The 11,965-nt window shown below is 39.0% G+C and overlaps 1 long non-coding RNA gene across 1 annotated transcript in view; it reads right to left on the bottom strand.

Annotated features, from left to right (window-relative positions):
• The window catches only part of LOC128247353 (uncharacterized), a 60,018-nt gene that overhangs the window by 4,398 nt on the left and 43,655 nt on the right, over nt 1–11,965 (bottom strand). The window contains exon 2 of the long non-coding RNA XR_008263748.1: nt 917–994. This is a non-coding gene — a long non-coding RNA (uncharacterized LOC128247353). The remainder of the gene's footprint in view (nt 1–916; nt 995–11,965) is intronic.

Here is an 11,965-nt window from a genome sequence, read left to right as displayed (position 1 = left end):
AGAATCCGAACTCTAAAATTGTTACACACATAGATACGTACAGCGTAATTTATTATATAAACAATATATGCGTATAAATTACGATTAAACCGGGTGAAATATGTCACAGGGAATAACATTTTTATGACCGCCCAGCAGTAACTCTTATTGAGCTGAATAGACGTCAGTGATTGGTTGAAATTACAGAAATACGACAACTTTAACATGGAATAACTTGCGAATTACTTTTTTTTTGTTAAGAAGACTAAGAGTAAAAGATGTTTTATATGACACATTCTACCAGTGTCCCAAGTTTCAAAGTGTTTCGTTAGTGTTTCGTTAAGTAAATACTGGCGCCCCCGTTTTAAAATAGATCCGAAGTGTTTTCCTTTCAGCTCGAATGAATTATAATCTATCTATCTATCTTCCTCTCTCTCTCTCTCTCTCTCTGTATATATATATATATATATATATATATATATATATATGTGTGTGTGTGTGTGTGTGTGTGTGTGTGTGTGTGTGTGTGTATGTATATATATATATCAGAAGATGAATAAAGGTGTGTTAAAATACTATGCAAGATTAATTTTTTGTTTAATAGAATCTTCTTCGCTTCTATGGAAAGTGAAGCTGATGGCTGGTGGCAATTATGACCAAGAGATATTACCAAATACTCAAGGATTCTCTGAAACTAATTTGCCCGTAAGAAAATGACGGTCTGATAATTTGGGGAGAGAACAGCTATGGACACACACACACACACAGACACGTTTTGAGCAATTTCTTTTCCACTGAAAACCTTAGTCGGTGCAACTACAAATCGAACACAGTTTCTTAACTTCCTAACCACACAGCCAACATTGGCATCAACCAGAATTGTTAGTGATTTATTAATATATGTTTATTAATTTATTGATAATTTGTAGACACTCACTTGGGATGACGAGATCCTTATGTTCCCAAGCTCAAATCACTCATTGGTTGATACTGAGTTTTTAAGACAAAAAACATCCTAAAAGTAGAGAAAGCGAATAAGTTAACTATACACCACTTCTAGCTACAAGAAAAAAAATCTTGTTGCGTATCAAATGAAGAAAAAACTTCACCAATATTGTTTATTCATCAACAAGCCAAGAGTAAACGGAGACCCTTTTCGCTTAGACAAAGCCATGCACTGCGTGCCACATCTCATACCCACTCTACAAATAAATCTGAAGCGCTTTGTTCTGTCTGGCTTCGCGTACATATACATAAAAATCACACACACACGCACACACACAATGAAAAACAGAACCTCTACTTGTCAACGATGTTATTTACACCCATTCATACATATTTCATTGTTTTGGACGATTGCGATCGTTTCACGGTTCGCAGCACAGCTCCTCCTTCCGGATTAGTTTTATAGATCTGATAAACGAAAGGAATTGGTGTGCACCGACATAAAAGAACTCACCTCTCAATGTACTTACCTCTTACTGTCTATAGAGTACACTTTCATTACAATGCAAACATTTTGTAATGCTTCAGTAACATTATCCAGGCTAACTGGGTTAATTTATTTACTCATTCATTCCATTTGGTGTCGGGCTGTCGATTTAAGCCAGACATTCTCACGGAGTATATATGTATGCGCGCGCGCGTGTGTGTAAATATGTACATGTATGTATGAAAGAAAAATAAAATGAAAGGAGAGAAGATGCTATCGCAAGTAATATGATCGGAAGATCTAGTTCTTAATCTTGATAGATAAATCTACTGAAATCAATATATTGAAGTGACCTGTCCAGAAATGCACGTAAACGGCTGCAGCTAGTTTACATTAAAAAAAGTGCATGCAATAATATACCCACTTTTTCATTTCACTTCTCTACTTAAATATATGCATAATATCGGACACATACACACACACACACACACACACACACACACACACCACATTCCCAGACCGACTCACAGCATAGTTCATGTATCCGTATATCTGTCTCCACATATCTATGAGTTTCACGTTGAGGAAGTATCATTGCCATGCCTTCCGGTCGACATACTACAACCTTTGACCCTCAGAAGTGTTATATATCCTATCACTACCTGTCTTATTTATCGCTTCTCCAACGACCTCTGAGCTTATGAACTAGTTTGTTGCACATCATTTCCGTTCAGTCCCACCTGACAGATAATCTCTCATTTTGAAATGTTTCTTCTCATCTCTTCTCTTCTCATCACCCCTACTCAGATTCAGCTTTAAGAATTTTACCTTCTTTAACCATCCTCACTTTTGTTTTCGAGAGACATCGGTTTACAAATGTTCAAAGCAGAACAGAAACCATTTCATTAGTGGGGAATGCGGCTGCCTATATCATTGTTACGGCCCATCACTGTCTTGACTAATATTTAAATCATAAAATAAAAGAAGAAAGAACGAAAAATCTTCGTCGACAATGGCTCAATAGACATCTTCCAAACGTGCTTGATCACTTCAAATTAATGGCAGGTTTTAATTACCTCAGAAGATAAGAAATGTTTGGTGTCATTGTATGAAAATGCTGAAAATTTTGAACAACAGTTCTGAGCAGTCTTTTCTATCAATCAAGAAGATGCTTTTCAGACACAATAGCAACCCTGTCATAGAGAAACATCATTCAAACATTAGTTTCAAATTTTGGCACACGTCTCACTTCCAATGTTCAACTGGTATTTACTTTATCGACACCGAAAGGATGAAAGGCAAAGCTGATTTCGGCGGAATTTGAACTCACAACAGCATCATTCAAATATTGTCTTATTAGACAAGTATGTCATTTCTGCTCGAGACACAAGGCCCGAAATTTTGTGGGAGGGGTCCAGTCAATTAGATCGACTTCAGTACAAAACTGGTACTTAATTTATCGACCCCGAAAGGCAAAGCCGACTTCGGCGGAGTTTGAACTCACTACAGCATCATTCAAATATTGTTTTATTAGACAAGTATGCTCTGCAATCACACAATTAATGACTTTCGTTGTTTCCCTCTTTTCGTGCTTTTTTTTTCTTATACAGGAATGAAAATAAAGGAGGATAAATTGAAATTATTTCTCGTGCGCATTAACGAAACACGTGGAATCAAATTTAAACATTAATAATTGTTAAGCAGAAATTCGATCATTTTTTTTCTTTTTAGATAAAAGAGATATGTTTCACAATTTAGACAAGGAGAAAGAGATAATTCTTTATTGCCCACAGGGTGGGGGGGGCAGACATAGAGTGGACGATACAATAAGTTGGGGCCGGGATGAGAAAACATAATTATGAAAATCGATTAAAAACCTTGATAACAAAATCGAATGAAATACAATACAATTGATAAACAACGAAGTGAGGGACAGGTTATGCTTTCGTCCCCCAAGCCCCAGTTCACCACTGCTACCTTTAGGAAAATTTTCAGTACACTCTTAAGTGGTGACATTCACTACCACCATTCTCTCTACAATCTTCCATCTTTGCTTCTATACGTCCAGCGACATGCAATCCTCCACCCTTATCTTCCATTTCAAGTGAAAGGATAGGAATCTCACCAATCCAAGGTTTGAGATGAAAGTGCATGTCAAGATATCTTTCGCACGGGTCTTCCACACGACCTCTTTCGTAATAGCTACTACAATAAGATAACAACCCTTACCTTCTTTGTCAAATGAGGAAGGGGGAACATTTTTTATGATTGACTCAAGACAGGTGTACTCTTCCTAGTTGTGACAACAGATGTTCTACGTAAACCCACATTGCACAATCGCGAGCAGAACGGTTTCCCTGTCCTGCTCGCATCTTGGGCACAAGAGTGAACAGGGGCCACCATGCCTTGTGAGTTTATCGCGAACCGGTAGCGCACCTCGGAAGCGGGTCAGAGATCTGGAAGTTATCCAAGATCCTGGCCCGAATGTACTTCGGAACAGGCTGGTTAACTGATTTTCGTCGAAGCCTAGAGTCTTCCCCAGGCCGTCATCACTCTTTGCCTCTACCAACCTTCTATTGAAGAACGACGCAGAACCCCCACCGCTGGCGTTACCCGTGCGTGAGAGAAACCGCAGTGCCTGTCGACACTCCAAATGCCACTCGCTGTACTTTGGTCTGCAATAAATCCAAGGTTCTAGTTCACTAAAGCTAGTGAACCTAGGAAGCAGCCATCTGACGAACGGAGACCAGACCTGTTCATCATCCAGGTAGCGCTGCAGATGTCTCAGCCTCAGCGCTAACTTGCCCCTCAACAGCCAAGGCATCCCTAGCTCACCCTTTAACGGATGCTGGCAGCAGACAGAGCGGACCTTATCCTCCAACAAAAATCGGAAAAGGAGTCGTTCCAACTTGTTCAGTCACGAAACGGGACAAGGCACGATGGTTAAGCGGTAGGTAATCACAGATGCGATAAGCACCTCCCCGACCTCCACCCTCCCTTTCAAGGATAACCACCGCTCAGACCAGATCTGAATTAGGTAAGTCACCTTGCTCGCCACCTCACCCCAATTCTTCTCTATCTGGAGGTCTGGTCTAAACCAAGCCCTTAGCATTCTTACCGGCCCTTCCGTCCAGCGCCCTACGACGCTGTTGGAAGGCATTGACTTGTTTCTCAAAGTGCCGAGTTGCAAGCCGACTGATTTTCCCCGGTTAATTTTAGCTCCTACCACGGCCTCGTATTTCTTGATGGCTTCTTCCACAATCTGTAGGTGATCCACCTCGGGCACGATGAAGGTGGTGTCATCCGCAAGCGCCGTGACCGCCCTCCCATAACCTAGATCGCACAGGATGCCTCTTGGTCCCTTCAACCTCCGCAGCAAAGGCTCCAGAGCCAAAACATACGGAGAGGGAGGGAGTGGACATCCTTGATGAACAGAGCACTTGATGTTGAATGGATCCGAAAAGAAACCGCTCACCTGAACGATCGAGTCAATGTTACTATACATAGTTATTATCCAGTTGCGGAAGACGAGCCAAGCCCGAAAGACGCGAGGACCGTCACCAGGTACCGATGGTCAACCCTATCGAACGTTTTAGACATGTCTAAATGTATTAGTGCCCCACTATTGCCAGTAACCTTACTAACCCCCTCTCTAAGTTGTAGCGTATAAGGTGGATATTGTCGTGTATGGATCTGCCGGGAACGGCACATGTTTGTGCCTCCCCGATGAGTCCATCCACGACACGCGTCAACTGTTTTGCTAACGCCTTGGCCAAAATCTTCATCTCTGTATTTGGGAAAGTGATGGGCCTAAAATTGTCTACACTATCCTCCTTGTTTGGGTCCTTTCTAAGCAGCGTCACCACTCCCCGGCTCACAGATTTAGGAATAAACCCGTTCTGCTGCCAGTTCGTGAAGATGCAAGCCAGTAGACGAAATCCATTTAGACCTGGCGACTTGTCCCCGCCGTATTCCGCCAGAGCCTCCTCAACTTCCGCAGCTGTAATCGGACCTTCCCCCACAAGGGGGAAAACAAAGAAACACAAGTCTGCCTTCGGCAGATAACAAGATTATTTTCATCAAAACAATACAAACAATTTAACAACAGTTCAATTACAAAAATACAACAGTAAATAACACACAAGCAATAGCAATAAACACCAACCTTCAAAGAATACACGGCGCAGACTTGCAGAGAAGGAAGACAGCAGCCATGATCCCTTATTTTTAAGCAACTTCCAAGACGGACGGGAGGACTGAACCCTGTTAAAGATACCCATGGACCAGATGGTAGTATCAAACCGAGTGACGGATTAAGTCAACCTGTTGGAACTCAGTACTCAAAAAAACGGAACGAATACCACAGGGTGTCTCATCCGGTACTAAGAATTCCATCGCCTGAGACTGATACCTTATTTTATCGTCCCTGAAAGGATGAACGGCAAAGTCAAACTTGGGGACATTGGAACACAGAGAATATTTATCCAGAACAAATACCGCAAGGCATTGTCCTACATAGTAACATATGTGCCAGTTCGCTGCATACATAAAATATTATAAAAATCGTGTTTTTGAAAATTTGGGAATCGAAACTAAATCTTGATCTTGGTTGTTTCGGAGTTTGTCTTATTTTTAAATGTATTTATTGAGCTGAGGTTAAACCTCATTTTGAGTTTATAGATACAACTTTTAGACATAATAATGTACCGTTTATACAGAAGAGAACATAAGATTATGTGATGTTCATGCTTTTATCAACGATAAACCTATATTAAATCCATTAAAATTCTCGTTGTTGATAAATCAAGAATCGAAGGTGGAATCCTATACTTGACTCGACGGGAACATAAACTCGAAACTATAGCAGCTCTCAGACGAATCGGTAGCGCGTCGGACGAAATAGCTTATAGCATTTAATTACTGTTGCTAACAACTTCACAATGAAGCGAATATCAGTTTGTGTGTTATTTGTACCTTTATAAAACTTTGTTCCCAAATTTTGGCTATGAACTTTTCACAATTTGTAGGGGAACTAAAAGAGACAAAAACAAAATGAGCTAATCAAAGAAAATCAGGCACCTGAACTTTCAGAAAAGTCATAACTGATTTGTCCATTATAATGCGTCATAAACTGTTCGTTCTCTAGCGTAGATTACTGTCCCATTAAGTAAGTATGCTCACTTAGTCTATCTGTAGTGGCATTTTATATGGACGTAGAGTTTCCTAATTCATGTACGAGCCCTGTTAATTAAGTGTTTAAAAAAAATATTATAGGCGTAGGAGTGGGTGTGTGGTAAGTAGCTTGCTTACCAACCACATGGTCCCGGGTTCAGTCCCACTGCGTGGCATCTTGGGCAAGTGTCTTCTACTATAGCCTCGGGCCGACCAAAGCCTTGTGAGTGGATTTGGTAGACGGAAACTGAAAGAAGCCCGTCGTATATATATATATATATGTATGTATGTATGTGTTTGTGTGTCTGTGTTTGTCCCCCCAACATCGCTTGACAACCGATGCTGGTGTGTTTATGTCCCCGTAACTTTGCGGTTCGGCAAAAGAGACCGATAGAATAAGTACTAGGCTTCTAAAGAATAAGTCCTGGGGTCGATTTGCTCGACTAAAGGCGGTGCTCCAGCATGGCCGCAGTTAAAAGACTGAAACAAGTAAAAGAGTACTCTGTGAGATAAATTCTTATCCCTTCATGTTTCATTGAATCCTATATTTCATTAAATCATTAATTTGTTTCACCGTATATGATTGATTAAAGGATATTTACATTTAGTAGGATATAATAAAGAACGATTTATATTCATAAAATTGAGTAGCAGCAGGACAACAACAAGAACAACAACAATCGGATATTTAATCTGTTAAGCTTTATTTGACGATGATGTAATCAATCTTTACAAGTTACAAACAAATTGAAAAGGGAGATAACTATTGTAAGTATGATCTAAGGGAAGCAACTTATTCCTATTTTTGATATACGTTTAGTCATAGTATGAGATTTATTATTCATTTTCTGTTGTTTTTTTTTTTTGTTTTTAACTCGGGAAGTTCATGTATTCTATTTATGAGCATCGGAGTCAAACATTTTCCTCTCTAATTGTGTTTGCATCACATAAGTGAATATTTATGTAAAAATCAATAACAAGACGATGTATGCCTATATTTTGACATCAATATTAATCAAGATATCGTTCATTTGCCTTCAGTTACTCAAATATAAACGTACATACACACATACATGTCTGTGTTCGCTTATGTGTGTGTGTGTGTGTGTGTGTGTGTGTGTGTGCGTGTGTGAGTGTGTGTGTGCGTACGCGCGCGCGTAGTTTTGTTACTTCAAAGAAACAGCTGAAAATAAGAAACAACGCTTTGTGATAAGTGGCTATAACACTTTGGTCTTCTTTTGTATACATTCAGTAATAACTATATGTTTGTCAGTTACACTATTTCTACAATGTGAGCCGTTGTCTGCAGTTGTCGAAAAAGAAATTCTGGTCGTTATTTGTGATACGGTTTCGGTAATGTTATATCTGTGGGTTTTTCGAAACAAATCATCGGAGATTATGAGATTTATATAAGTCGTTATGACTTTGAATATTTCAATTATGCGTTGCTTATTAATAGAAAGAATATGATACTTTTTTTTTTATATAATATGCAATGATTGTGTCATTGTGCTATTGAAAGAGAATGTTTTATATACCCATCGACAAATGTTGTCAAGGTCATTGCTTATAGAAGCATTGCATTACTTGCTTTCAGGTCCTGCGTGGATAGTATTTGTTTGTGGACGGTTAAAAAAGAGCGAAGGATGGTATACGTATTTGCGTGTTCTTAAAGAAAACAGTAAGTTATTTATGTAGATAAAGTAGAGTGTGGGGACATTACTGAACCTTGTGTACTCCAGAATAGGATTGAAGAGAATGCTGATGGCACACGCTGAAATTGCGCGGGCGGACTTGAACATTCCGATCTAAGTAATGGAATCTAATGGTAGACCCTTGATGGGAAACTAAGGAGGATGTTCTGAAGTTAGGCGTAGCCATACGATTTAGTGATAATATTTGCAACAATATAAATTCAACAAATTTCTCAAAGGCAAAGAACTGCTGATGACATGTTATGTACCTTAGTAAATCTCGTATCAATCTTGCTATTGTAATTTAGTTAAAAAGTATCGCGATGTATTCGAAGTGGTGAATGAAGTGATAATATTGGTTTTAAATTTTGGCACAAGGCCAGCAATTTTGGCAGAAAGAGTAAGTCGATTTCATCGTTCTCAGAGCTCAACTGGTACTTATTTTATCGATCCCGAAACGATGAAAGGCAACAGTATTTGAACTCAGAACGTAAAGCGGACGAAATGCCACTAAAATATTCTACCTGGCGTCCTAACGATTCTGCTACGATGCTGGACGACAGCGTTTAAGAGGGGTGGGAAGAATGGATACCGTTTCAACCTGTTGGCTTTGCTTAAATTGTTTATATATATATAACACAGAGAGAGAGAGAGAGGGGGGAGAGGGGGAGAGAGAGAGGGAGAGAGACAGAGAGAGACAGAGAGAGGTATATAGAAAAATTATTAAAGCGATAATCACTAAATTCACAAATGTTGTATGCTATAACAAAATATTCATGTCAGTGTAACAGAACAGAACTACGCATGCTAATAGGAACTTACATTCTGCACAATTTGCATCAAGAATTTCTTTTGATAGATGCAGAATTATATAGGGATGACTGCCTTATAGTCACGCGTAATATGAACGGACATGAACTCAGTGGATTCGGAAAGAATCTAATCACTTTCTTCCGAAGAATGGGCTTACAAATCACACTAGATACGAACCTAACTAGCGTAAATTTCTTAGACATTAGCCTAGATTTACAATTTGATAAATTTAAACCCTACCATAAGCCTAACAAAGAGCTACGCTATATCAACAAAGGTCCAGTCACCCATCTGTAATTATTAAGAATATAGTTAGCAATATAGGAAGACGCATTTCATCAATATCTTCGGACGAGACAGCGATAGAAACTGCTCCTATTTCTGGACGACCACCTTCCGACATTGATGACGACACCATCCATAAAGTGTAAGCCGCCATTTTGGAGGATCGCCGCATAACTATTCAGCAACTCACCCAAAAAGTAAAGATAGGTGTAGGGTCCGTGGAAAAAATCATTCACGACCATCTGCACACGCGGAAGTTGCCTGCACGAGGGATTCCCCGGATGCTCACACCTTTTTCAGAAGCAGGAATGAGTCAATTGCCCCTAAGCTCTTTTGACAATGAGCCAAGAAAGCGAAGAAGATTTTTCCGGCGGACTTATCACACAGGAGGAAACATGGGTCCATCACTATGATCCTAAGACTAAAGTCCAGTCGAAGCAATGGAAGTATGATAACTCACCACCTAAAAGAAATTTCATGTCCAACCCTTAACAGGAAAGGCGATGTCTTAAAAGTCACGCAGGGATTCATAAAAAAAAAGTCCTTTTCAGTAAAGTGACTGCAATGCGGCAATTCGTTATTTACTGAGTAACTGAAGTAACAACATTACTCTATTAATTTGAAACAACTGTAACTTAACTTTCTCTCAATAATGTGCTCGTAGCTTATGTTGTTTTACCGTTTACCTATGTTGTATTTCTATTGTTATTTGATAACTCTATAATAGTAAAGTTGCATATCGTTATAAATATATACACATGTATACCTCTCGTGTTCCTGAAAATTTTGTGGCAAAGTAAAATTCCAATACATATTTCTCATTCGCTTTGCAATGAGATATACATTTGGCATTATGGAATTGTCAGGTTACAGGGTTTCTTCAACGCGATTACCTAAAATTATTTATCGCAGTCAATAGTGCATTGTAGCTTAATTGAGATACGCAGTAAATGGATGAATTATATATTGTTGAATTAGTAATTTCTAACATAGACACAAAACCAAACATTTTAAAAAGATATAAATGGATATATAATATATAAATATATAATATATAAATATATAATATATAAATATTAGTACTTGAAAATTATTTAAAAATTATAAAGTAGCTAACATTAAACTAATTTTGCAATAAATATAATAAAATCGCAACCAAGGGAAATAACCAAAATTTATAAGATGTAAGTTCCTTCCCCTTAATAACATTTCCTATGAAATGTAAAGAATTAATGTTTGGTTAATATTAGTTTTAAAGTTTGGCACAAGGCAAGCATATCCAACTTGAATTTCTATAAAGTAAATTGGAGTTCAATGTGCAAAAATATCCGCAAACAAAACTGGCCCGACAATTTGTCTATGCAAGACAGCGTTTAAAACTTAATCAGTTTATGTTGAAAGTGCAAACTTTATGCACTAAATATGTCCTAAATAAAAGGTCAGCATACCTAAAAATAAAATCCACAGAGACAGGAAAATTTTTACGAGACGTAGAACAAAAACCTAAAACCGATTGAGTAGGCAACTGAAAGAAGGTAAAAAGTCTGACATAAGACGGACACTCCAGTAAACTGGAGGCAGAATCAAATTCTCCTATAAAAAGAGCAGATGAGAGAGAGAGAGAGAGAGAGAGAGAGAGAGAGAGAGAGAGAGAGAGAGAGAGAGAGAGAGAGAGAGAGAGAGAGAGAGAGAGAGAGAGAGGGAGAGAGAGAGAGAGGGAGAGAGTAGAGCTGTGAAAAGCATAAAGACAAACCCAAAATCTTCCTATATATTTTCAAAGAAAACTACAATAATACAGTAAAAAATAGGATCATTGTCCCAAAGCAATGGTTCACTGACCAGGAACTTCAAAAGGGTATGTGAAATGCTCAGTGAAAAACTCAACACTGTCTTCACTTACTCACTAGGATACATGCAAGTATATACTCGGTTGAGAACCTTGGCAGAGGAAGGCAGGAACCATCGACATTGAGATGGCAGGCATAACGGCAGCTGTAGATGAAATGAACATAAACCCAGTAGCTGGTTCTGAAGGCTTCCCAGCTGTTCTTCTGAAATCATGTCAGCATGCTTTAACGAAACCATTTCAGATACTTTTCCACAGTTTCCTGTCGGGTGGTAAACTTCCGAAGAAGCTAAAAGGAGACATCATATGTCCTGTCCATAAAGGCGGGAGCAGAGCCGAGGCTAAAAACAACAGGCTATCTCTCTGACTTCATACATCAGCAAAGTCATGGAACGAAATGTCCGAATGAAACTGATAGCGTTCCTCGAAGAAAATGATTTGGTTTCCGTTCGGATAGAAGCAGACTCACACAGCTCTTACGGAACTATGACTGGGATTTGAAGCAGTTGCTCGATTATTCGAATGCTGATATGGTATATATTGACTTTGCAAAGACCTTTGATATGATGGTTCATGGTTCATGATACGTCGCAAGCTGCGAGATCTTGGCATATCTGGTAAACTAAGAGAGTGGTTACATGACTTCTCAAGACATACAAGTCAGGCAGTAGGGAAACACAGAGGAATCTCCAGGGAGCATTACACACACACACACACACACACACACACACACACACACACACA

The sequence above is a fragment of the Octopus bimaculoides genome, chromosome 3 (genome assembly GCF_001194135.2).
Source record: "Octopus bimaculoides isolate UCB-OBI-ISO-001 chromosome 3, ASM119413v2, whole genome shotgun sequence".
Lineage (NCBI taxonomy): Eukaryota > Metazoa > Mollusca > Cephalopoda > Octopoda > Octopodidae > Octopus > Octopus bimaculoides.
Note: the sequence above shows the minus strand (reverse complement) of the source record. Positions and strands in the feature narration are given on the sequence as shown.